The 12,500-nt window shown below is 40.5% G+C and overlaps 1 protein-coding gene and 2 pseudogenes across 2 annotated transcripts in view; all 3 read left to right on the forward strand.

The window, feature by feature from the left end:
• Positions 1-12,500, forward strand: part of LOC126992547 (actin, muscle-like) — a 56,295-nt gene that overhangs the window by 19,750 nt on the left and 24,045 nt on the right. The window lies entirely within an intron of this gene.
• LOC126992546 (actin, muscle-like) lies at positions 4,647-6,026 on the forward strand (annotated as a pseudogene).
• The window catches only part of LOC126992553 (actin-3, muscle-specific-like), a 1,230-nt pseudogene continuing 560 nt past the window's right edge, over positions 11,831-12,500 (forward strand).

The raw sequence follows: 12,500 nt of genomic DNA on the forward strand, positions 1-12,500 counted from the left end.
CACACACACACACACACACACACACACACACACACACACACACACACACACACACACACAAACAAACAAACAAAAATAAACACACACACACACACATGTGCGCGCGCGTGCGTAGCTTATGGAAGGTACCTGAGCCTTCGAACTCTTGCTTATCATGATCTTTACATATCTCATCGGAATCGTGCCAAATCTATTTTTCGACTCACTAAATATAAACTCATCAAAAGGAAATGTCAGAACCTTGCTTTCTCTAATTCTTCACCTAGCCAAAAGTATCTCAAACAATTTTACTTCATCTTTCCCACCTCTCTTTAGTCCTGATGGCAGTCCTGCTATCACATCTGTGTCTAAAACTGAACTCTCTGGAAATTCCACTCTGCATGATTCACGGAATAGTCCTTCAACTCAACCCCCCCATTTATTCAAATTTGTAAAAATAATGTTTTCTATGCCCTCTCTGGCCATAATCCTCAGAAGGCTTATGGACTCAATGGAATGCCTCCTACTGTTCTTAAAATCTGTGCTTCCGTGCTGACACCCTGCCTGGTCAATTTCTTTCGTCTGTTATTTATCATACTTCATTCATATACTGTTTTGTCTCCCGCCATGTTGCCTCTCTTTCTATCTTCTATCGATATTTTCATGCTAACTGCTCTTCTGAACTTGCTAACTGCATGCCTCCCCCCCTCCCGCGGCCCCGCTGCACTCGAGTGTCCACTCTAGCCCATCCCTATACTGTCCAAACCTCTTATGCAAGGGTTAACTAGTATCTTCACTCTTCCATCCCTTACACTGGTAAACCCTAGAACAGCCTTCCTTCGTCTGTATTTCCTCTTGCCTATGACTTGTCCTCTCTCAAGAAGAGTGTATCAAGACACCTTTCCATCCGAGACTGACCTCTCTTTTGGCTACTCTTAACTATTTTCTGTTGTGGGAGCGGCAAGTATGGATTTTTTATATATATATATATATATATATATATATATATATATATATATATATATATATATATATATATATATATATATATATATATATATATATATATATATATATAAATATATATATATCTATATATATTTCTATATTTATATATATATATATATATATTTATATATATATATATATATATATATATCTGTCATGTTGAAGTACACGTTCACAATAGTCTGGGGCTTCAAAGTGACTGCCTCTATAATAACTCAAAGTACCGTCCAATAGCTTTAATTTTTGTCTGGGTAAAGCTTTTAAAACAATCCTTAATAGAAAAATTCCTAGACATCTATCCACTTCTGACCTCTCTGATCACCTCTATTGATTCCGCAAGGGACGCTCTACTGGTGATCGTCTTACTTTCCTAACTGACTCCTGGTCGTCTTAGCCATTTTGGTGAAACGTTTGCTGTTGTCTTACACATCTCGAATATTTTGGACAGAATCTCTCTGTACTTTTATATCCAGTTTCTTTTCAGCCCGATCTATATCTACTGTGGTAGACGGTCACTGTTCTTTCCCTAAACTTATCAACTGTGGTGTCCAGCAGGATTTTGCTCCATCTCCAGCTCTCTATTGTTCATTTATGATCTCTCTATAACAAATTGCTCCATGCACTCTTACGCCGATAACTTTAAGCTGCATTATTCAACCTCTTTCAAGAGAAGACCCTACCAACGAAAATTACATAACTAAAGGTTAGTCGATACACAACGCTTAACCTTTAGACCTTGCAGACAATTTTAAATGAGACAGTAGGAGTTTAGTGTCTTTCAATGCCTCAAAAACTCAATTTCTCCACCACTCATTCTATTTGCTTTTCAGAGCGCAGCGCTGAGCGGGCTTTTTTTTGTATGCCCTTGAGCTGCTTTCTTTGTGGTAATACACACACACATACACACACACAAAAAAAAAAAAATATGTAGAAAAAAACGTTAAGGTAGTTTACGTACGAACATGAGGAATATTTTTGCACACATCTTTCTTTTTTCCTTCCCGTCGCCCTTCTGAGGTGACACTAGACTCGTTCGTGGAGGAGGAGGTGAAAGAACCTGAGCCTGAAAGAAAGGAGTGATGGTTTGTGCCATTCTCTTTTATCTTGCGTGAATTGCTGCTTAGAAAACGACTGTGATTTTTTTTTTTATTCTCGGTTTCCTACACACGCGCAATCACAGTCTCTCTCTAAATTTAAAATATAAATACTGTTTACGACACTACTGAATATAACAAAACCATTCCACCCCTACTTTCCTTGCGTTCATATTTGCATTGTATCAAATATCACTTTGAACCTCAAATAACCTGCTAGTCAGCGCGCCGTGGAGGGTAGAGGGACCAGCTCTGAGATAAAAATATTAACGGAGCTACAAAAGCGGTGGAACACTAGCTATATTATTCTCAAGCCTCGCGAAGTCTTGAGTTTTCCCCTCCCCTTCATCCACCACCCACAACTATACAGTCGACACCATTCGGTTATTTCTAAAAAAAAAAATCTTTAAGGACACCATATGACTCCTGCTGTAGTAACCTAAACCAGGTATTGCAGGATATCTCGTATTCCCGTCTACATTTACTCGTCTTATTTACAATGGGGTTGCACGTCCAAAAAAATGTATAAATAGATATCAACAAGGCAATACTTGTGTTAGCTGCCAAGCATCTCTCCGTGTTTCTAAAGAAAGTGGGAAAGTATGCAGCTTGTGTGACCTTATTTAGGGAGGAGGCTAGTATATAAGAGAGGGCTGGACCACCTCGGACCTTAGTGTACTTCAGTCTCAGGATACAGTAAGCTTGTGTAAGTGTGAGTCTCCACTAGTGCCTGTAAGACCCGCTGTGCGATCCTGTTGTGTCGCAATGACGGAAGCGTTGCGATCTTGGTTATCCACATGCTAATTCATTTTGACCTTCAAAACCACAAACATTTTCATAGTATGACCACCTAGTGCTTGGGAATGGAAATGTTTCCTATGTCATGGCAAACTGATATTGTCCACTGATTTACATTCCGTGCGTTTGATAATTACTATCTTGTGATTTGTGATTGAAATGTCGAATAGTCTTGATTTCAACTGAAAATAATTTAATTTTGGTACACTTGTGAATCTAATGTTACACCTCGGTTCATTGTATATAAATACTTTCGCATCACAAACTTGCCACGCCTTAACATAGTACCAATATATGTTATGTTAAGAAATGAAAGTATTACATTAGAGTGATTAGACCTTAGCTTCAAGTGAACTTGATAGCTCAGTTACCGGATGTTTTAACCGTTCACTCGCAAGCTTCAAAATTCTTATTTGACACGTACCGCATTGTAACGCAAAAACCTGGATTTGAAATCCATCATTTTAAAGTTCCATCTATCAACTGTTTCACTTGGAAGTTCAAAGCACACGCATTAAAGGTTCTGTTACATTATTAAATTGTCTAAAAAGAATTATTCAACTTCATGTGTTGAGCGACAAGACTTGTCAAATTTGTAGCTTGGTGTCGTGGTTTGCTTAGCTACGAATCCAAGTGCCCAAGGTCGATCCCGGCCTGGGAAGTCATCGTCTACCCAACTCAGCTCATTTTCACTTTTGGATTGGTCGATAAATGGGTAGTTGGGGAGCCCTGGTGAAAGTAAACTGTGGTAGCCCGGGTGTCACACTTGACCTGTGGCACGGGGTAATTAATGGGTTTTTACCTACCAAGCCACCAAAACTTGAGGAGTGAGGAGACGGAGATATGCGCTCACGCAACGGGCAGCTATAGTGTATACACCAAACTTCACAGTCGAATTTATCCGTGGAAGAAACCTTCTTTTCACGTTTAATATGACTTTTAATCGAAAATCCAGTGAAATACCAAAAAGCTATGTTGCATTTGAATATAAAAAAAAATATATATTACCATCTTTGGTGTTTATTTGTTTATGTCGAAAAATGCGTAAAATTTAATGCACTGTAAAACATAAACAAATATCGTTGACGATTTCTGATTTAGCTTTTTCTTACTGTAAGAACTACATTAGCATGACAGATAACGGATTCAAATACATCTGAAATAATCACTTTCCTATTCAATATAAAATATATTTCTTTGAAAAAGAACAGGAAGTTTCTGCATGAAACCGACTTATTAACTTTCAAAAACCGGCTTTGTAAGCCTTCTACATTGTTTATGTTAAAAGAATAAAATAAACATGTTCAACACCTGTAGTGAAAAATTATAATCTTTAAAAATTAATCTTTATTTGAGGTTCTAGAAACTTTTAAAACAAAATTAACAAACATACCCTACACAGTTTTCTGAGACGATGGTCTTTCATCGCACTAATGTTTATAGAAAATCATTAAAGGAGGAAAAGATCCCAAATCTTTTGAAACAAATAAAATTATAAAACTCCATGACGAACCAAAAATACGTTTTCAAAGACTAGTCTGTCCATCATCAGGTCATGAAAACATTTTTAACGTAGGAAACATTACTATTCTCAGCTTTCAACAGCCTAATCATAGCTTAATGTCTTCTCGGTAAAAATAACAACTGCCTTCAATCTTAGGATTCCTTATAATGTTGGTGTCCGTATATGCTGCATTACTGATTCTGTACTTTGTCATAAGATGGACGTCACTAACGTAACCTATGACCTTATTTTCAGCTCTGACCTGACACCACTCCACCATGTGTGACGAAGACGTGAGCCCCCTCGTGGTCGACAATGGCCTGGATGGTCATGGCCGGCTTCGCCGGCGATGACGCTCCCCGAGCTGTCTTCCCCTCCATCGTCGGCCGACCTCGTCACCAGGGTGTGATGGTCGGCATGGGTCAGAAGGACGCCTACGTCGGCGATGAGGCCCAGAGCAAGCGAGGTATCCTGACTCTCAAGTACCCCATCGAGCACGGCATCATTACCAACTGGGACGACATGGAGAAGATCTGGCACCACTCTTTCTACAATGAGCTCCGCATTGCCCCCGAGGAGTCCCCCGTCCTTCTCACTGAGGCTCCCCTCAACCCCAAGGCCAACCGCGAGAAGATGACCCAGATCATGTTTGAGGTGTTCAACACCCCCGCCATGTACGTGGCCATCCAGGCTGTGCTGTCCCTGTACGCCTCTGGCCGTACCACTGGTATCGTGCTCGATACTGGAGATGGTGTTACCCACACTGTCCCCATCTATGAAGGTTACTGCCTTCCCCACGCCATCCTGCGTCTCGATCTGGCTGGCCGTGACCTGACCGCCTACCTCACCAAGATCATGACTGAGCGTGGCTACTCCTTCACCACCACGGCTGAGCGAGAAATCGTTCGCGACATCAAGGAGAAGCTTTGCTATGTCGCTCTTGACTTCGAGAGTGAGATGAACGTGGCTGCTGCCTCCTCCTCCCTCGAGAAGTCCTACGAGCTGCCCGACGGTCAGGTCATCACCATCGGCAACGAGCGCTTCCGCTGCCCCGAGTCCCTCTTCCAGCCTTCCTTCCTGGGTATGGAATCCGTTGGCATCCACGAGACCGTCTACAACTCCATCATGAGGTGCGACATTGATATCAGGAAGGACCTGTTCGCCAACAACGTTCTGTCTGGCGGCACCACCATGTACCCTGGTATTGCTGACCGCATGCAGAAGGAAATCACTGCTCTTGCTCCTCCCACCATCAAGATCAAGATCATTGCTCCTCCTGAGCGCAAGTACTCCGTATGGATCGGTGGCTCCATCCTTGCCTCTCTGTCCACCTTCCAGACCATGTGGATCACCAAGGAGGAATACGACGAGTCCGGCCCCGGCATTGTCCACCGCAAGTGCTTCTAAGAAGATCAACTGTAGCCAGACATCACTAGACGCCGATATACCATCTTTTTACATCACTGCATTTTTGTCCATAGAAATAGTTTCTCACTGTCACCTAAACATCATCGGTTAAACAACCTCTATGTTCATGAAAACTTAGGAAGGCTAAAACAAAATACATTTCGGCTGTTAACATCATGCACATGATAGAGGTGTATTTCCTATGGAGATCAATTGTTATTAAAAATATCTTTTCGTTTCCTTGTTTCACTTCCATTGATAAACAAAATCAAATTATTTTTTTTACAAGTGGACTGATGCACATCAAGCAAGGTGATTTTTAGTGAAATTCTAAGTTTTCTATAAGCATGTCTGTCTTGATTCTGAGCCTTCTTTATGACAGAATATGCCTCTGCATTTTCGTCTAACCAGTTTAAAAATAGTTATACGCTTGTTGCGAGTATATACAGGGAACGTCAACAATAGACCATATCAGAGATATTTAACCAACGACTGACGTTCAACGAATACTCTTCAGTTGCTGTCTAATCAGTCATTTATCATCTCTCATCATCTTGGCAAAAACGTCTATCACATAAATCACAAAATGCAGGCGCATTTTTCTCCCAACTTTCCTTGAGGTTGTACCTGTCAAGCTATGCACTTTGTAGCTTATAAGCTTATGGAAACGGTGATATTGGTGTGTGTTTGGGGGGGGGGGGGAGGGTGCTGCTGCTGCTACTGCTGCTCATGATGGAAATGAAGATATGGAGGAGGAGGAGGAGGAGGAGGAGGATATTAGTGCTGGTGGTAACAATAGTTGTATTGAAAATGGCTTTTTTTCTGTTGAAGAGATCTGTATTCATTAGGTACAATGGTAAGGAAATTTCATGGGGGGAAATTATATATGAAAAACCATACACACGAAATTTATACCAATGAAAAAATACCAAGTGATACAGTACAAAACACACAAAGTGTCGCTCAGGAATACCAAGGAACATTTTTTTATATAAATAATTGTTCTAACTTTTAAGGAGTCCTTTCCTCATTAACGCTACTAACACACACACACACACACACACACACACACACACACACACACACACACACAGAGAGAGAGAGAGAGAGAGAGAGAGAGAGAGAGAGAGAGAGAGAGAGAGAGAGAGAGAGAGAGAGAGAGAGAGAGAGAGAGAGAGAGAGAGAGAGAGAGAGAGAGAGAAGGCTGGATGTTTTACTAATGCCAAAGCTTATTACATTGCTAGACGAATGCATTAACAAACAATTTAAACCAGACCTCGTCGTATTGCTATCACAGAATAGTATTCAACATGTTTCAGTTACTTATTCCTTATCTTTATTCCTTACCCACACGGTAGTTACTGCCATTAATGACGTTATTAACTTTTCCAATTATTTGACAACATGGATTTATTAAAAAAAATGAAAGTGATCAAACAAAAGAATTCATCTGCATCAAAATGTGAATGTTACGTGAACTGGAAAAAAATAAAACAAATCAAAATGAAAATTACCCTAAGACATAAAAGTTTAGCAGCAGCAATAACCGCACCAGCAACAGCAATACTTGCCGCAGCATCATCAACCTCACCAGCAGCAGCGCTACTGCCAACACCGTCAGCACCACCAATAATAACAGCAGTAAAAGCAACAGGAACAACAAAAATATATACACCAAGAACAACTGTTAACAGTAAAGCCATATTAGTATAAGCACACACACACACACACACACACACACACACACACACACACACACACACACACACAAATAAATAAATAAAAAAATACTTTTTAATCTTAATAGTAGTGAGACGATTTATATTAATATTTCTTATCTGATATATTGATTTTCTAATGTACAGTGTAATGAAGTACACATTTTCTAGACCTATTACGTAATTCCACGTTATCTCTATCCTCTTCCTTCTTAATATTTAAAAAATAAAGATGAGATAAAGGAATGGGATGTTATGTGGATTAATGTGCAAAGAGCCTATAGTCGGTTCACCCGAGTCTGAAGTGAGCATTATCGCGCAACGGCAGCCTGCAGCCACATAGCGTGTCCGATTTCGTGGATTCTGTATGGTAGCCTAGGCATAGTAAACAGTCGTCAGTGTCAATAATATGCAAGCAGCAATAACAAATACCGTCAATTTTAGTCGATTTCAAGTTAGAAAAGTATTAGTAATGTCGCAAATACCTGTTTTATTTATATAAAGCCTGCTAATTTTATCGGTGGTGGACAGCTTCAAGGCTATTTAATCATCATAATCAGCGATCTTGTAAATTAACAAAACAGCTATTTGTAACATTACTAATATTTTTAACTCATAATCGACAATAATTGACGGTATTTGTTATTGCTGCCTGCATATTATTGACACTGACGACTGTTTACTATGTGCAGGCTAGCATACAGTAGCCACGAAATCGGACACGCCGTATGGCTGCAGGCTGCCTTCAGACTCGGGTGAACCGACTATAGTGGTCAAATCAGAAAATATATGACAGGAGAAGGTCGTGGGATTATGTAACGGGATTAGACAATCTTGCATAGCATGATAATTAAAAAAAATAAATCCTTCCACACTGTATATATCAGAAAAGCAATATCAAAGTTATCTCCCTACTAAAATTTTAAAAACTTCTTAGCGCGCGCGCACGTGTCTGTGTGCGCGCGTGTGCGCGCGTGTGTGTGTTGTGTGCGTGTGTGTGTGTGTGTGTGTGTGTGTGTGTGTGTGTGTGTGTGTAATTTCACCACGGCCTGATCACGAGTTGGACTCGCTTTCTCCAGCAGATACCCTCCCGACGAGAGCAAGTGCTCATTATCGTCGATCTCTTCTCTGGATACTGCCAGGACCTCACACACCAGACACCCCATCCCCCTTGCTCAAGGGGGAACAGTAACCACTCCAAGTCAACTGAAAGAATCCGGCCTGAGCGGGGCTCGAACCGCCACCTGTTTGGCCGTTAAGCCTCGCAGCGCAGCGTTTCATTGATTGACCCACCGGAGCGGTGTGTGTGGGGAGGGATGTGTGTGGGGGATGTGTGTGGGGGTTGATGAGGATGTATGGGGGAACGGGGTAAGTAGGTGGGTGTGCAAATGGGTGTGTGGTTCTAGATGAAGTTGGGTGTGTGGTTGGGGATGTGGATGTGTGGGAGTGGTGGTGTGGGAGTATGGTGGGGGAGTGGGGGGGTATACGTATGTAGGTGGGAGTGGAGGTGGGGCCGTTACTTTTATTATTATTCCTGTTCACACTGCTGATGTTGCTACTGGTTTTGCTACTGTACTTATTGCTACTGGGGGTGGTGGTGCGGGTGCTAGTGCTGGTATTTAACCCTACGGAGCCGGTAGGATTTTTTTAGTAGGGCCTGATAGTCGGTTCCAACCCGTTCTGGCGCAGGCAAGGCAAGTGTTTATAGTGGCGCAATCTTGCTTGGCTCATGTTGCCCCCTCCCGGAGCTCATCTTTAAACCTCCTCTTTTTTAGAGAATTTAGAGTCCGTGTAGATAGGTGGTCTTCATCAGGATAGCATGTGGGTAGTATTAGGCCACTCGGCGGTGATTGGAAAATCCCAGCTTTGGCGGCGGGCAGGACTCGAACCCGCGTCCTCCTGGACTCGTCGCCGACACGCTAACCATTCAGCCACCCCCTCCCCTCTTATACTAGAAAGCTAATCTGATAGAAAAGCGATGTTATCTTCTTAGTTTCACTATAGTAAGTAGAGTTTTTTAAAAAATGCAGCTTAGGCTTTGGTGCCTTTATTTAGGAAAAAAAACTGTAAACGTATATATACAGTAGCCTGTCTTTTCTTAGTACATGGGAAAACCCGTTCTCTCTATTTATTATCTCACTGGTTGAAAGGTCTAAAATAGCTTGAACCACATGTAGCAAACACATTGTCACACGATACGACGTTTAGTAAAACGCATTGATTTTTTTTTTAACATTCATCAAAGAATATCTATTAATACTTTAATAAATGAAGAAAACAAAACAAAACAATAAATATGTGGCCAGCGTCGACAAGGCAATAAAAAAAAATGTATTGGCACTTGCAACAAAACTTTGCGGAAGTAACTGGAACCGGCTACCCCGCCAACAATATTCACATATTTAGACTTAAGAGGGTGCCTTTTACAACTGTTTCGCTAAGACTTTTCATATTTCAACATAATGTACATAACATTTTACTTGCAAAACATAATTTCTGACTGACAAAACATAGTATTATTCTTCTATTGAGACATAAAACGAGTAAAAAATAAATTCGTTTTTATCATGCCAAATCGTTAGAAGGTCATTTCCTTTTTTAGTGAAGAAAGGGTGACTTCTGGGACCTAATTTAGAGGGAGGGGGCGGTATATAAGACTTCGCTAGTCCACCTCGGACCTTAGTGTACTTCAGGCTCAGGATACAGTAAGCTTGTGTAAGTGAGCGTTGGTGAGGGTGTGCATGGGCCCACGTATACTGTGTGTTTGACGACGTGGCTGTGACTCGAGTGCAGAGGGCTGTGACTCGAGTGTAGAAAGTTTTGTGAAATTAAAAGCTTTACCGTTGATCAAACATAAAATATCGATTGAAGACAACTCGTGTTATTGTTTTCGTTTTTACTGGACTTTTTATACATCATAATTCAAGTTCTCAAGATACTATTTTTAAATTCATGTGATAAATAGGAAGTGATAAGTAACATACTATATGTTTGGAAGAATAATATTTCTAAATATACGATCTTTACCCATATCATGCGCTTGTACATTAAATTTTCTGTATTCAGCTCAGAACGGGGTAACACGCACATTGTCAAATATATATATATATATATATATATATATATATATATATATATATATATATATATATATATATATATATATATATATATATATATATATATATATATATATATATATATATATATATATATATATATATATATATATATATATATATATATATATATATATATATATATATATATATATATATATATATATATATATATATATATATATATATATATATATATATATATATATATATATATATATATATATATATATATATATATATATATATATATATATATATATATATATATATATATATATATATATATATAATGAAAGAGAAAAAAAAATGCTCTGATTCCGTAGGCTCAATGCTTCAAGTAATCTGTGTAATAAGTACCTCTTGCAGAAGAACTATAGAACATTAAACACTGCCCAGTCTCGATAATTAAAATAATATATATACAAAATAAAAAAAGTGAAGAAGAAAAACGACTCAAAGTTACACTTTAAAGACCAAATTAAAGGAATTTTCATGGTATCTAGAGAAACATCATCTTAGAAAATCTATATCCGAAATCAATAAAAAACATTTCATCTTCAAATAATAAAAATCACGCGGCGCAATATTAAGCTTCGAATCATAGTAATTGAACGTAGAATCGGGCGCCAAAACCACCCTATTTATTGATAGTTATATGCAAAGTTTGTGGCCTTCAACCAAAATATTCTTCACCAAAATAAAATGGTCAAAAAAGTTAAAGATTTAAGCTGCTAAATTATCAACAAAAGGTAGAACTAGGGAGAATTTCCATTAAAAGTACAACTATCCAAAGAAGTCCCAACTATATTTTTCAATAAAGTCATCAGTCCAAAATTTCAGGACTTGATTCACATAGAACACAAATGAGTCTGTGAAGAAAACTAAGAGAACAAAACAAAAACTGGCCCCCAGCTAAACATTTTAGGAATACAATTACGAGCGCCTCAAACACTACCATTATACTCAGCAGAATATTTAACGGAGCGAAATTGATGATATCTGGAAAGATCTAAACGTAAACCACCGGAATCGCCGTCTTCTGAAGTTTTACGTTATGAATTTCATTCTTTTTCAGATCTGACATCACTCAATCATGTGTGACGAAGAAGTGAGTCCCTCGTGGTCGACAATGGCCTGGATGGTCAAGGCCGGCTTGCCGGCGATGACGCTCCCCGAGCTGTCTTCCCCTCCATCGTCGGCCGACCTCGTCACCAGGGTGTGATGGTCGGCATGGGTCAGAAGGACGCCTACGTCGGCGACGAGGCCCAGAGCAAGCGAGGTATCCTGACTCTCAAGTACCCCATCGAGCACGGCATCATTACCAACTGGGACGATATGGAGAAGATCTGGCACCACTCTTTCTACAATGAGCTCCGCGTTGCTCCTGAGGAGTCTCCAGTCCTCCTCACTGAGGCTCCCCTCAACCCCAAGGCCAACCGCGAGAAGATGACCCAGATCATGTTTGAGGTGTTCAACACCCCCGCCATGTACGTGGCCATCCAGGCTGTGCTGTCCCTGTACGCCTCTGGCCGTACCACTGGTATCGTGCTCGATACTGGAGATGGTGTTACCCACCGTCCCCATCTATGAAGGTTACGGCCGTCCCCACGCCATCCTGCGTCTCGATCTGGCTGGCCGTGACCTGACCGCCTACCTCACCAAGATCATGACTGAGCGTGGCTACTCCTTCACCACCACGGCTGAGCGAGAAATCGTTCGCGACATCAAGGAGAAGCTTTGCTATGTTGCTCTTGACTTCGAGAGTGAGATGAACGTGGCTGCTGCCTCCTCCTCCCTCGAAAAGTCCTACGAGCTGCCCGACGGTCAGGTCATCACCATCGGCAACGAGCGCTTCCGCTGCCCCGAGTCC

The sequence above is a fragment of the Eriocheir sinensis genome, unplaced genomic scaffold (assembly GCF_024679095.1).
Source record: "Eriocheir sinensis breed Jianghai 21 unplaced genomic scaffold, ASM2467909v1 Scaffold488, whole genome shotgun sequence".
Classification (NCBI taxonomy): Eukaryota; Metazoa; Arthropoda; class Malacostraca; order Decapoda; family Varunidae; genus Eriocheir; species Eriocheir sinensis.